Source organism: Nannospalax galili, unplaced genomic scaffold, assembly GCF_000622305.1.
Source record: "Nannospalax galili isolate Female #2095 unplaced genomic scaffold, S.galili_v1.0 scaffold2680, whole genome shotgun sequence".
Taxonomy (NCBI): domain Eukaryota; kingdom Metazoa; phylum Chordata; class Mammalia; order Rodentia; family Spalacidae; genus Nannospalax; species Nannospalax galili.
This window is the reverse complement of record NW_008346446.1, coordinates 13722-28020: the sequence shown is the minus strand read 5'-3', so window position 1 is coordinate 28020 and position 14299 is coordinate 13722. Positions and strand designations below refer to the sequence as shown.

Below are 14299 nucleotides of genomic sequence, written 5' to 3'. Positions count from 1 at the left end.
CTGTGCTAGAGTCAGTATAGATGTTTTATGGAGTGATTCAGTGGCTTGTCACTCAAAATTACTTGTCTGAGATATTCAAATCACCTGGGAGTTACTCCCCGACGCTGTACTATCATCTTAGTTTTCATTTTGTAAGGTTCCCAGAGTGCCCCAGTTTGTTTGGCTTGTCACCTGCATCATCCCCCTCGAGAGTTTCTGTAAATTATTATACTGCCTCTAAGCTCCCCAAAGTCATATCAGGAGTCCTGGAGGGAAAACAAAAGGGAGAGTGCTCCCTCCCTCTCTCCGGTCAGGATAAAGAAAGAAGCAAATTCTCCTTCTTCTGCCTTCCCTTGAAAGATGCCCTGGTTTAGCATCCAAATGGGGCTGCTTACAGGGTACCACAGGGCTCAGGAGGGCCATGGATGAGCACCCCATGTGGACATCCAGAGAGGTGAGTCCATTAGATGGGTGTCTGTGACCATCTCTTTGCTCATTTGTACCTATCTGTGTGTACATTGACATATACCTGTGGCTAGACATTTGGACTGTTTTCAAATAGTGTTTGTTATTAATAAAGCTGATAAGAAAAACTATGTACAAGTCTTTGTGTGAGCACGGATTTTTAATTCTCTTGGGGAAATGAGAAAAGCAGGCTTGCTGAACATACAGCAAATTACACTTAGCTTTATAGGTAACTGATACACTGTTTTCCAATATGGTTGTTTTGGACTATATTCCTAGCAGTTTTATATTTCATATATATACTCTTTTACTTTACAATTATTTTCTAAAATTTATTTATTATTTTATCTGTATGAGTGTATTGCCTGCAAGTGTGTAAGTGCATCCATGTCATGCAACACCCACGGCAGTCAAAAGCAATGTTAGATCCCCTCGAACTGGAGTTAAGGACGGTTATTAGCCACCATGTGGGTGCTGGGAATAGAACCCAGGTCCTCTGCAAGAGCATCTAGTGCTCTTAACCCTGAGCCATCTCTCTAGCCCTATGTTACAATTCTTGTACTTTACAATTTAAAAAAGAGCAGTCTTTCCTTTTGATAGATCTTCACTTTTTTATTATTTTTTTATTTTATGTGTGTGAGTGTAATGCTTGCATGTAGATAGGTGCACTCTCAAAGGTCAGAAGGAGGTGTATGATCTCCTGAAAATGGAGTTACGGACAGTTGTTAGCCACCATGTGGGTGCTGGGAATAGAACCCAGGTCCTCTGCAAGAGCATCTAGTGCTCTTAACCCTGAGCCATCTCTCTAGCCCTATGTTACAATTCTTGTACTTTACAATTTAAAAAAATTATTGAGCTTTTGTACATTTCATACAACAGTCTTAATCAAATTTAGGCCCCTCCCCCATCCATACCCCCCAACCACCCTCAACAGACCTCATGTATTCTGTTACACTTGTTAGGTCCTATCCAGTCAAGCATTTGTACCTAGATGTCCTTCAGTGTAGGTGCATCTACTGAAGTCTAGTCAGCCTATCTAGAGATCAGACACAGAGAATAAAGGTCTGAGAGATGCCCAGTCCTATGTGACACATCTACAGTGGAGCCTCTTACACCTAAGACTCATGGAACACAGCAGAACGGGGGACAGACAGAAAACTAGTGCATCCCTCAATTCTCACCAGTGAATTTTCCTTATACAACAAAGTGAGATGCACACAAAGGGCCACTACTGGCCAACTTTTAAAGAATAAGAGATTGCAAAGTGTATGTCCCTGGATAGGACTCCTATATCAAACCTCTCCCACCAAAGACTCAGGGGCCATTGCAGAAGAGGGGGCAGAAAGATAATAAGATTCAGCATTGGTTCATGAACATAGGGAAGCAGAGACTTTCAGGCCACTGGAAACTTGCTCATGTGAACTTTTGGCAATGATGCCATCTAACACAGGACCCACGCCAACTCAATTCAGACAAAGGTACAGAGTGGAGCAAGGGAAATGAGTGATGGGTTGGCCCTAGTCTGGGAACTCTTGGAGACAAATTACTACTGTGTGAGGGAGGGTCCCTTAAAACGTTCATTCCTCTTTTTCGAATTTGATTTACCTATTCTAGAGCCTTTGCGAACTCCATGCCCATTGTGGAATCCACTTCTTTTTAAATGTTTTACTTATTATTTTTATTTTATGTGCATGAGTGTGTTGCCTGCGTGTATGTAAGTGCGCTTATGTCATGGCAGTGCCTGCAGACGTCAGAAGAGAGCATCAGATCCCCTGGAACTGGAGTTACAGATGGTTGTTAGCCGCCATCTGGGTGCTGGGAACTGACCCAGGGTCCTCTGCAAGAGCAGCCAGTGCTCTTAACTACTGAGCCATCTCTCCAGTCCCTGGAATCAACTTCTTAATTTATACACTCTACAGGGTTGAGAATTGGGAGTCTACTTTAGAACTGGATTTTCCCGTCTATGCACATATTTCTCCATTTATGTAGGTCTTCAGATGTTTTTCCTGAGAGTTTTTAGTCTTTACTGTAAATATTTCACATATATTTTGTTAAATGCTTCTCTGAATGTTTCATGTTTAGGGACGTCATTGTAATAAGTGATCTCCACCTCCCTTTTGTATGGTATCTGTTTGTGTGTGTACAGGTGTATGTGTGTATGGAGGCCAGAGGTTGCTTATTTTTGTGAGACAGGATCTCTCACTGAACCTGGAGCTCAGTGATTCAGCTAGGCCAGCTGTCCAGCAAGCCCCAGTATCTTCCTGTCTCCACCTCTGCAGTACTGGGATTACAGGCATGGTTGGCTTTTTAAAAAATAATTTTGAGAATTTCATACATGAGTACTATATTTACATCATTTCTACCACTCCCCTTCCCCCCACAACTTCTCCCATGTTCTCCCCAACTCCCTCTCAATTTCTTGCCCTCTTCTTTATTATTATTACATATACATATATTTATACATACACACACAGTGCACTGAGTTCATTTAGTGTACTTCTACGTGTTGTTTAGGGCTGTGCATTTGGAATTAATCTATCAGGGAACTTTTCCCTGGAGAAAACTGATTCTCCCTCCCTCAGCATCTATTGAATGCCTGTAATTCTTCATCTAGAGGTGGGGCCTTGTGAAATTTCCCCCATCCACATTGGCATGTTGACTGTTGTCATTATGCAGATCTTGTTTAGGCAATCATATTGTGGAGATTTCATGGATACAGCTTCCCTATCATGTCCAGAATACATTATCTACCAGCAAGCATTCTGGTCCCCTAGTTCTCTCAATCTTTCTGTCCCCTCTTCCACAGTGTTCTCTGAGCCATAGGTGTAAGGGTTATATTACAGATGTATCAGTTTGGGCTAGGCACCATACGGTCGCTTATTATCTGCATTTTTATCAGCTGTGGAACTTTCTAATAATCTTCATCTGTTGCAAAAAGAAGCTTCTTTAATAAGTGGCGAATATAGGCATAAGTATTTAAAGTCAGCAGGGAATTACATTGGTTTAGGAAAGTAGCACTAGTTGTGGATCTGAACACAAGTCCTCATACATGCTCAACAAGAACTTTACCAACTGAGAATCTCCCCAGCGCTGAATATTTTTTGAGGCAGGATCTGGTTACATAGCCCAGGACAACCCAGAATTCATTATGTAACCTTAGAGTGACTTCGAATTTGAGACCCTTCTACCTCAGTCTCCCCAGTGTTGAGATCATATGCATACGCCACCACATGTGGCTGGCAAATTATTGTAAAATTTTATTTCTCATTTTATGTGTATTTTGCCTACATGTAAGTGTTTTGCAATGCTGGCAAAGGCCAGAAGATGGCATCAGATCCCCTGGAATTGGAGTTACAGTTGATTATTAGCTACCATGTGGGTACTGGGAACTGAACCTAGGTCTTCTGCAAGAGCAGCTAGTGCTTTTAACTGCTGACCATTTCTCCAGCCCTATAAATAATTTTTTATTTCATTTTTTTAGATTTCTTAAGATTTTTGACTTACAACACATTATCTGTGATAAAAGATGGTTTCATTTCTTTTTTCCTAATTTGTATAATTTTTATTTCTCTTTATTGCCTCATGCATTGTATAGGATCTCCAGAACAACGCTGAATGAAAGTGTGAAAGTGAGCATACGTGCTTTCTTTCCCAAAGTAGGGGAGGATACTCTGCCTTTCACCATTAAGTATGATGTTAATTGTGAGATTTTTGTAGCTTTCTTTTGTCAGGTCTCAAAATTCCCCTTCCCTCTCCCACTGACAGCCTCTTCCCAACAAGTCCCTCTCCAATTTTCACTCCTTTTTTAGTTTGTTGCCTGAGAGTGGATGGGAAGTTATTTTATTTATTGGTGCAATGACAGTTTATCATTGACTACATGTATTTCCGTCTTCCTTTTCTGTGAGTCCTGTTTTGTGTATTTTGAAGATTTATTATATACCATGCACATGTGTTTAGAATTAACATGTCTTTTTTCATGAATTTACCTTTGCTTGTCACCAAATGCCCTTCATCCCATCATATTCCCCGTCCTGAAGTCTACTTTTCACACAATAAATATATCTTACTCAAAATTTTAATTAAGTTTTTTTTTTGTCTTTTTGAGACAGGGTCTCCCTGTAGCCCCAGCTGTCCTGAAACTTGCTATGTAGATCAGGCTGGCCTTGAACTCATAGAGATCCGCCTGCCTCTGCCTCCCGAGTGTTGGGATTAAGGGCATGAACCACCATGCCCAACTATGATTTCTTTTTATTTTTACTTAGGTGTATATGTTCTTGCTTGCCTGTATGTGCACCAATATGTGTGCAGGTGCTGCAGAGGCCAGAAGCAGGTGCCAGATCCCCTGAAGCTGTAGTTACAGGCAGTTGTGTGCTGCCTAATGCAGGTAGGTGTTGGGAGCCAAATTCAGGTCCTCTGCAACAGCAGCAAGTACTCTTAACCACTAAACCATCTTTTTCAGCTCCTACTCAAGGTTTTTATGATTAAAGTTTATCTTTTCCACTTTTTCCTTTTACCATACTTATGTCTTCATATTTAGACATATTTAGACTTCTTTTTTTCTTTCAATAATGATGATCAAACTCACGGCACTTGCTCTACCATTTAACCACATCCCAAGTCCCTTAGAGTTTCTTACAGTTATTTAGCATGTAGTTTTATTTTAGCCTTTTGTTTAGTTGGACAATTTTGGATTTTAGAGTGTTTACACTATTTTCAGTTCATGCAATTAATAATACGGTTCAGTTTAAATTTAACATAGTTTATTATTTTGGTTTTAATTTGTTCTTTATTCATTTTTCTGTCTTTTATGATTTCTTTTAGGCTCAGTATCTCTATTATATCTTGTATTAAATCTGGACCCTCGAATTGCTTTAAACCTTTTCGTATATAAGAACATTCCAACAATACTTTGAGTTATTTTTCATGCATTTCCCTTCTAAAAAGATTATAAACCCCACAGCATGCTATTTTTAAAGAATTATATTTTAAAGAAATTTTAAAATGTTGGGAAAATAGTTTACATTTTTCCTACATTGTTTCTCATTCTAGAACCTGTATACAATAAATTATCTCAGATTTTGTGTGTCTGAACATTTATTTTGCCTTTTCTCATTAAGGTGAAACACACAATATGAAATCAACTTGGTGGCATTTTAGGGCATTTGGATATGAATTGATTGCCAAAGGCTGAGATGCAGATAGCAGAATTTAGCCTTCGATAGGTAGGAGGATGGAACCCTTTCCCACAGAGGCAGAGTTAGGTAGGATGTACAATGCTTTGAGTTTCTCTAAGGATGCAGCATGATGATGAGAGAGGAGACAGGAAAAGAAGGCACACCACAGAAAGTCATTTTATTAATGGGGAAGACTTTTCCCTTGATCCTGATTGAGATGGAAGATAGCGAGAAATTCAGAGCAGAAGGTGGGACCTTGATTGATGTCTTACCATTGATCCTGAGTGGGGTTCTCCTTGGTTGGTGACAGTGGCATAATGAAATCATTTGAGATACGTACAAGAACCAGGGTCCCTTAATCAGATACTAGGTGTTGAGGGACTGGATCTTATATCCTCACAGGAGGAGGCTCATGCCCTGTGACTTCAAAGCTTATGTGCTTCTTGGTATGGAAGCTGAGGGGTTGCCATTTAATTTCTCTGAACCTTTTCTTTAACCTTGGTCTCTTGAGACTGACTTCATTCCTCCAATTCTGTCTTAATTTTGTAGGTCTGAAACATGTCTATTTTGTCCTTGGACCTTTCTTCACTCTTACTCCACACCTAGACCTTCACCTGAATCTGGATTGAACCCTACAGGTGCAGGTTGCTGTGCATGGTTCCATGCTGCTGGGAAATGGAACTTTGGTGTCCCAGTTTCTTCTGGAAGGCCTGACAGACAAACAAGAGTTGAAGCCTCTTCTGGTCACCATCTTTCTGCTGATGTATTTGCTGGCTATGGTGGGGAACCTGGGGAGTAAGGCATGGCTAGCCTTATTAGCAGAGATTCCCAACACTACACTCCCATGTACTCCTGGATGCTGCCTATATTTCTAATAAGGTGCCTCAGGTGCTGGTGCATCTTCTGGCTCCGGTGTAGACTAAGCCTTATCAGGCTTCGTCTCACTTAGATATTCTTTCTTCACTTCATGGAACCGTGGGACTGTTTCTTGCTCACAGCCATGGCCTATGACCGCTACACCGCCATTTGCCAGCCACTGCATTACCTAGTCCTCATGGGTCAACAGACTTGGGTAGGACTGGCTTCAGTTTCCTACCTCCTTGCCTTGGCTAATGCACTCACTCACACCATCCTTGCAGCCCTCCTCAAGTTCTGTGGGCCTTGCCTCATCACTCACTTCTTCTGTGACCTCCCTCTCTTACTGAAACTCTTTTGCTCCAGCACACAGACCAATGAATTTGTCTCGTTCTTCCTCAGCTTTCTGGTATCTCTTATGCCCTATGCCCTAGTCGTGATCTCCTATATACATGTTGTAGCCGTTGTTCTCAGGATTCACTCTTCAGAGGGCTGAAGAAAAGCTTTTTTCTACCTGTGGTGCCCATCTCATCATGGTGTGTATTTTCTACCTCACTTCAGTGATCCACTATATTCTTCCCAGCTCCTCATACTCTGGCCTTTGAGACCAGCTACTCTTCCTGCTGTATGTGATCCTCACTCCTATGCTTAACCCAGTCATCTACAGCATGTGGAATGAGGAGGTAAAGGGGACTTTGTTCAAGGTTCTTGGGAAAGAGAGGGCCTGCTAGGCATAGTCACATCAAATAAAGGCTGTGCTGCTCTGCAGCGAGCCTGGAAAATGCCTGATATTCTGTACATGAATCCAACCCTAATGGGAGTTTGAAATCCAATGTAGAAAATCCATTTGTTGAGACTAACTTTGTGTGACAGGCTCTCCATGTTCCAGAAAAGATTCAATATTTCTATTGCATGTTTACTTTTAAATAGTTGGATTTTTCTTTTTCTTTTTTCCTTTACCAAATGAAATATGATCATTGGGCAAGTTGTACCATTGCAGAGACATCACTGGGCTAGTTGTACAATTGCAGAGACATAAAATGATATACATTAAAATACAAATACCATCGTTGTAATCTTTCCATCCTAAGAGAACTGCTAGGAATATTTTGGAGCTTTATTTTCATGTTTCTTTCTGAAGCACAAATATATGTGCATGTATATTTAAAGCAGAGAAACAACACTGAAGTTGAAGTCACAATGTCTTCAGAGTTTTGAATATTTATATACTTGTCTGCTTTCTTTCAAATTAATGCTGTTTGGGCTGGAGAGATGGTTCAGCAGTTAAGAACACTGGCTGTTCTTGCAGAAGACCCAGGTTCAAACCCCAGCACCCACATGACAGCTAACAACTGTCCATAACTCCAGTTCCAAGGGATCTGGCAGCCTCTTCTGTACTCCACAGACATTGCACAACACAGGTGTACTTACATACAGTCAGACAACACACTCATACACACAAAATAAAAATAATAAATAAAATTCAAATTAATGCTGGCTATGCCCCTGTACTAGATTGTCACATAGCTCACCAAGCTTCAGGTTTACTGAGCTGGAAGAAAAGATAAATCACCATTCCACTAGAAGCCGGGCATGGTGGCACACACCTTTAATCCCAGCACTCAGGAGGCAGACACAGGTGGATCTGTGTGAGTCTGAGGCCAGCCTGGTCTACAAAGCAAGTTCCAGGGCAACTGGGGCTACAGGGAGACCCTGTCTGAAAGAAAACCAAGAACCTGGAAGATAGTCTTCAGTTTTTGAAATCTGGTGATGCTGTCATTGTTGATATCATTCCAGGCAAGCCCTTGTATATTGAAAACTTCTCTGACCATCCTACTCTGAGTCATTTGGCTGTTCATATGAAGCAGACAATTGCAAATGTCATCAAGGCCATGAAGAAGGAGTCTTGATGAAGCTGGTAAGGTCACTAAATATGCCCAGAAAATTCAGAGGGCTAGATGAATACTATCCCTAAGACCTGCCATCACAGTCTTAATCGGTGATAGAAGAAAGGTCTCAGAGCTGCTGGTCTCAACTGGCTATTTAAGTTTATTAGTGTAAAACTGCTTACTGGCTGGGTGTGGTGGCACATGCCTTTGATCCCAGCACTTGGGAGGCAGAGGCAGGTGGATCTCTGTGAGTTCAAGGGCATCCTGGTTTACATACTGAGTTCCAGGGCAGCTGGGGCTACAGGGAGACCCTGTCTCAAAAAGACCAAAAAAAAAAAAACAACAACAACAACAACAAAAAAACCCAAAATGCTTACTCATAACAATGGATCATAGAACCTTCAGAAAGAAAGGAAAATGCTTTGCGAATCATTTGTGCTGTGTGTGTATGTGCGTGCGCAAATGTGTGAATTTGAAGTTATTAAAATTTTTGTTTTAATAACTTAAAGTTTTTGAAGTTAGTATTTTTTTACATTTCTTGTATTTAGTCATTTATCCTTTTTTTCTTTTAAATTAACATTTTATTTTTATTTTTAATTAATTAGTTTACAACATTGTAGATTTCCTTATGAAATCTAATTACTTAGTTTTGATTAACCCTCCTTTCCTCATCTCACATGAAAGTGGAAAGTGGAATCTTAAGGATTGGAAGGGTTTAAGTGAAGTCAGTATTTTTTGATGAAAATAACTTGGCCAAAAATCTGTCACAGAATTTTGAGACCCATTAAGAAGTTTTAGTGAGAAAAAATGAAATGATGTCATATTTAGGAAAACCCTGAGTGGAAGTAGGTATCATGTTAAGTGAACTAAGCCAGGCTCAGAAAGACAAGCGTCAGGTGTTTTTCTACCATATGTGAAATCAAGAGAAAAAAATATTCTCGAAAGTAGAATGGGGATTATTAGGGACTATCAGGGAAGGGGGTGATGATGAGGGAGGGTAAATAGGAATAAATTACATTATATGCATGTAGGACTATTTCATAACAATACCATTATTTCAGACAATTCATATATATGAATAAAAACCATTCATGCTTTACCAAAGGTAAATTCTCATAATTTCAGTCTCTGCACTAACTACTATGAACAGTGTTATGCATAACCATCCAGATTATGTCTTATAATACACTAACCTGTATTTATAATAAGTCTATGCCCATTAATACTTCATACACATATGCAATCAGTTGTTTATCATTCTTTGGGGGGGGGATTTCTTCAGACATTCTCCCTGTCGCCCCAGCTGGCCTGGAACTCACTTTGTAGAGCAGACAGGCCTCAATCTCACAGAGATCCACCTGCCTCTGTCTACTGAGTACAGGGATTAAAAACATGCACCACCATGCCTGACACTGTTTATCTTTTTTATTATTCCATGTTCTCAATGTGTCCCTTAGTTGTATAATTTTTCAACATTTAAACTTTTTATTAATAGAAAGATACGAACTGTATTAAAAATAAAAAACCAAAGAATTCTCAAAAATGTTCTTAACACATGTTAATATATTGATGGAGCTCAGTGTGATACACTAACCTCCGTTTTACACTAGGTTGGCTTTTATATATTGATTGCTAAGAGTTACATGCTTCAAAATTATTATTTGGGTTAAAACTCCTTTTGCTGCTGGGAGAGGAGTCAGCCTTCTTTAAGGACACAAATTTGACTCTCTCTTTCATATATATATGTATGTATATAATAGAGCACATAAAATTGGGTGGGGGGTAGTAAGAGAGATGCAGATAGGGGACGGGGTTTAAATGTGATCAAAATTCACAAAAATTCAATTTAAAAACTTTAAAAAAATTTTGAACTGGTCTTTTTCAATTTTTTTGACTTATTGATTTTATTTTATATGTAGGAATGTTTTGCTTGCATGTATGTAGGTGCACCACATGTGTACAATACCCACTGAGGCCAGAAGATGGTGTTGGATCCTGTGGAGCTGCAGTTAGGGGCAGTTGTTAGCTGGGAATCGAACCCAGGTCCTCTGCAAAAGCAGTCAGTGCTCTTAACCACTCAGCCATCTCTCCAGCCCTCTTGTCTTCTCACTTTATGATCTTGTCTTCTTTTGTGTTATTAGGCAGTAATTTTATCTTTTTGATTTCTGAGTTTTATATTCTACTTAGATTACTGTTTGACTTACAAACAATTTCCGCTTCCACATTTATTTTCACGTTGTTTGTATGGTGTTTTCTGCCAATGAGAAGTTTGGCATTTGCTTGTATTCAGTAACTCACTGCTCTTTTTCATGCATGGCTTCTGAGTTTTCTATCACACATTTCTTCCTCAATGTTTTCTTCTATTTAGTTGCATGCTCTTATTTTCTGTCATCTGAATGGCTGATCATTCTGGAATTGTATTCTGTTGTGAACAGGCAGCATTACTTCTTGTGTGGCTTGAGTAGCACAGTACCTCACCTGTGATCTTCATATACTATGCTTCCAGTTGGCTTTTGCCTGGCTTCTTACACTGCGTTTTGCTTTTGTTTTCCAGCCACATCTCTGGCTTAGTCCCTGAGGAAACAGGGTTCCTGCTTGTTAGGATTCCCACCTGTAATCCCCACCTTCTCACCAGGATGTGCCACTTGCATTGGACTTTTTACCTCAACCTTCCAGCCACATGTGATAGCCTCTCCTCCCAGCCTTTACTCTGCTACCTGGTAGAGTAATATCCCTCATTCCCTAACCTGCCAACTCACTGCTATTACAGAGACTAGAATGAGCAAATTACTGGTGGGGGGGACTTAGTTGCAGTGAATTTATGAGTTGTCTAACCTGAAAACCCTCTCAAGAGTAATACCAGAATAATGTGTGTGACCATGCATTTACATGGACAATATTTGTATGTGTACATATTCAAATGTGTGTATATGTGTATGCATATGCACGGAAGCCAGAGATCACTGTTATATGTCTTCTTCAACCACTCTTCACCTTATATTTTTAGATAGGGTCTCTTCAGGGATCCTCCAATCTCTGCTTCCCCAGTGCTGTGATTGCAGGAATGTACCACTGTGCTCAACTTTTAAAATATACGTTCTGGGGATTGAACTCAGATTTATAGTTATGAAACAAATACTTTACTAACTGATCCATCTCTACAGTTTGACACAATCTTTTTAAACAGAAATATCCATAACAACACATAATGAGACTAGTCTTCTGAAGCCTAGCCAGAGTAAATCCATCTTGTAGCAGGTTGCCATTTAGCTGGTATACATGCCAGACTGCTGCAAAATAATCCATCTTTCTTACAGTTTGGCAGCACTTATCAAGACCAGAAGAACCTCTAGTAAGGCAAAGATGAAGTCCACATAAACATAAAACTTCCTTAGCGTGTGGGTTTGTCTGTGCCTTGTGCGGTCTGAGTCTGTGGTCGCCTCTGCTGCTTTAATTCTAGGCAGTGCTTCAAACTCATTCTTGCCTTAATTCTTCTGTAGACTTACAGTCATATAAAATAGAAGCTTATTAGGTGAGAGGTTGGCAGCTTCTAGAAAATGCAGCTGACTGTAGTTGTCTACTACTCTGTAAGTCACCCATAATAAATTCATTTTATTCATTAAAGTGAATTTGGGTCATTCTTTCAGCTGTTACTGCTATCCTAGTTTGGGAACAGATGCTAATTTTGCATCTCCCCCAAAATTCATATAACACTTAGTGCATGAATAATGATCCACAGATTCAAATATAAGTCATAGTGGAGCACCCACAGGGAAAATCTTGAGTTGGTCATCCTCTTCTATATGGTATGGACTGGTGTGCCTCATAGATGACTCTGGTGTACTGTGTAAGCATAGAGACACACCTCAAATGCCTGATGGACTAGAAAATATGGGGTAATCCTTGAGAAAAGTCCACATGGGATGGGATTTGAGAAGAGTTATGTGGTTGATTGCATGACTCCTGTTGTTGGTGTTGAGATTTACATCTGAAACTGAGCTATCTATCTAAAGGCATATTGCTCACTTAAAGGAGGAACACCATTTAGAAAGGGACATTTGAGTGACATCTTGTATTAGTCACTTTTCTGTTGCTGCGATAGAAAGACCATGGCCAAGGGAACTTATAAAAGGAAGAGTTTATTTAGCTTATGATTCCAAAGAAGCAAGAGTCCATTATGGAGGGGAAGCATGGCAGCAGAGGTGGCTGGAGGAGTTAAGCTAAGCTCTCACATGTTCAAGCAGGCACAGGAAGCAAGAGAGTGACTCCAGATCTGGCAAGGCTTAAGAACTCTCTAAGCCCACCCCCAGTGATGTGCTTCCTCCAGCATGGCTACACGTTCTAATACCTCCCAAAATAACTGGGGACAAAATGCCCAAATACTTGGAGCCTATGGGGGACATTCTCATTCAAACCACCACACATCTTCCATGCCCGGCTCTAACGTGGTAGGAAAATTAGACCAATGAGAGGATGAGATGGATGTCCTCTCCTGCTGGTTTCTATCCCTGAGTAGTAGCAAAAGAAAAGACAAGTGCAAGAAAAGACTAAACTGATAAAGCTCACCCGAACTCATGGGAAAGCCAGACTATGAGGAAGAGAAAGATGAGGTAAAAGGAAAAGGCAATAGCCGCCAAAGTCCAGCTCCAAGTGCAGAGAAAGGATACATCCATAATACAACATGCTGATGGAACTATTAACAATAGTGTATCCAGGAAACTGCAGTCATTAGAGAACATTCTGATTCCAGACACAGCATGTAAGTAGCGTCCTTTTTGTGTATTTTCTCCCAGTTCTTCCTCCTTTTCTTGGTTGTACTGAGATACTATTGCTGTTCAAGGTCATTTGGAAGTTTTGTTAGCTTGGCCAGCTCTCACTGCAAAGTAATAATCTATAACTCTAAGACTTATGTGAGACCAATGCAGAAATGTGCAAGAGCCTAGTGAAATCCAAACAGTAGTAAAGTCTTCTTAAGACCAGCAGCAGGTAAAAACCTTGCAGTTTATATGTGGGCAGATGATCAGTTTCCTTCATTCTGTTACAAATGTACTTTAGAGGGTTAAAGAGATGGCTGTACTAGTAAAGGCACCTTCCACAAAGCTTGACAACCTGAGTTCCATCCCTGAAACCAACATGGTGTGTGCTGGATGCTTTAGTTGCCAACTTGACACACCTGGGCTGAGGGAGCCTCAATTGGGGAATTGCCTCCATAGCACTGGCCTATGGCCATGCCTGTGGGGCATCTTCTTGATTGTTGAGTGATATGGGAGGGCCCAGCCCACTGTGGGTGGTGCCACCCCTGGGCAGGTGGGCCTGTGTTGCATAAGAAAGCAGGCTGAGGAGGGGCCAGGGGAGCAAGCCAGTAAGCAGCATTCCTCCATGGCCTGTGCTCCAGCTCCTGCCTCCAGGTTCCTGCCCTGAGTTCCTACCTTGGGATCCCTGATGAACTGTGACCTGGGAGAGGTAGGACAAATAAACCCTTTTCTCCCCAAGTTGGTATTTGTTTGAGTGTTTTGTTACAGCAATCAAAGGCAGACTAGAACTTGGTGGAAGAAGAAAACTGACTCTCAAAGGTTGTCCTCTGATCTCCACATGCACACCATGGTGCATGAGCCACACACACACACACACACACAGACACACAGAGAGAGAGAGAGAGAGAGAGAGAGAGAGAGAGAGAGAGAGAGAGAGAGAGAGATGCACGCATGCACAGCATACACATAAATTTTAAAAATAATTTTTTTTTTAGTTTTTTTTTAATTAGAAGAAGCATTTCATTACAACAGCATTAACCTATTCCATAACATTTTTCTGAGCTAGGGTACATCTCTTTCAAAACTGGCTGTACATTTCTAGGTTTACAGATGAATTATTACCCTTATATAATCTTTTACTCATTATAAACTCTATAAGACATAAAATTAAATGAGGTTCCAA

At 40.5% G+C, this 14299-nt stretch overlaps 1 pseudogene; it reads left to right on the top strand.

The window, feature by feature from the left end:
* Positions 1–400: 400 nt before the first annotated feature.
* On the top strand, positions 401–7156 carry LOC103741886 (annotated as a pseudogene).
* The last annotated feature ends 7143 nt before the right edge of the window (positions 7157–14299 follow it).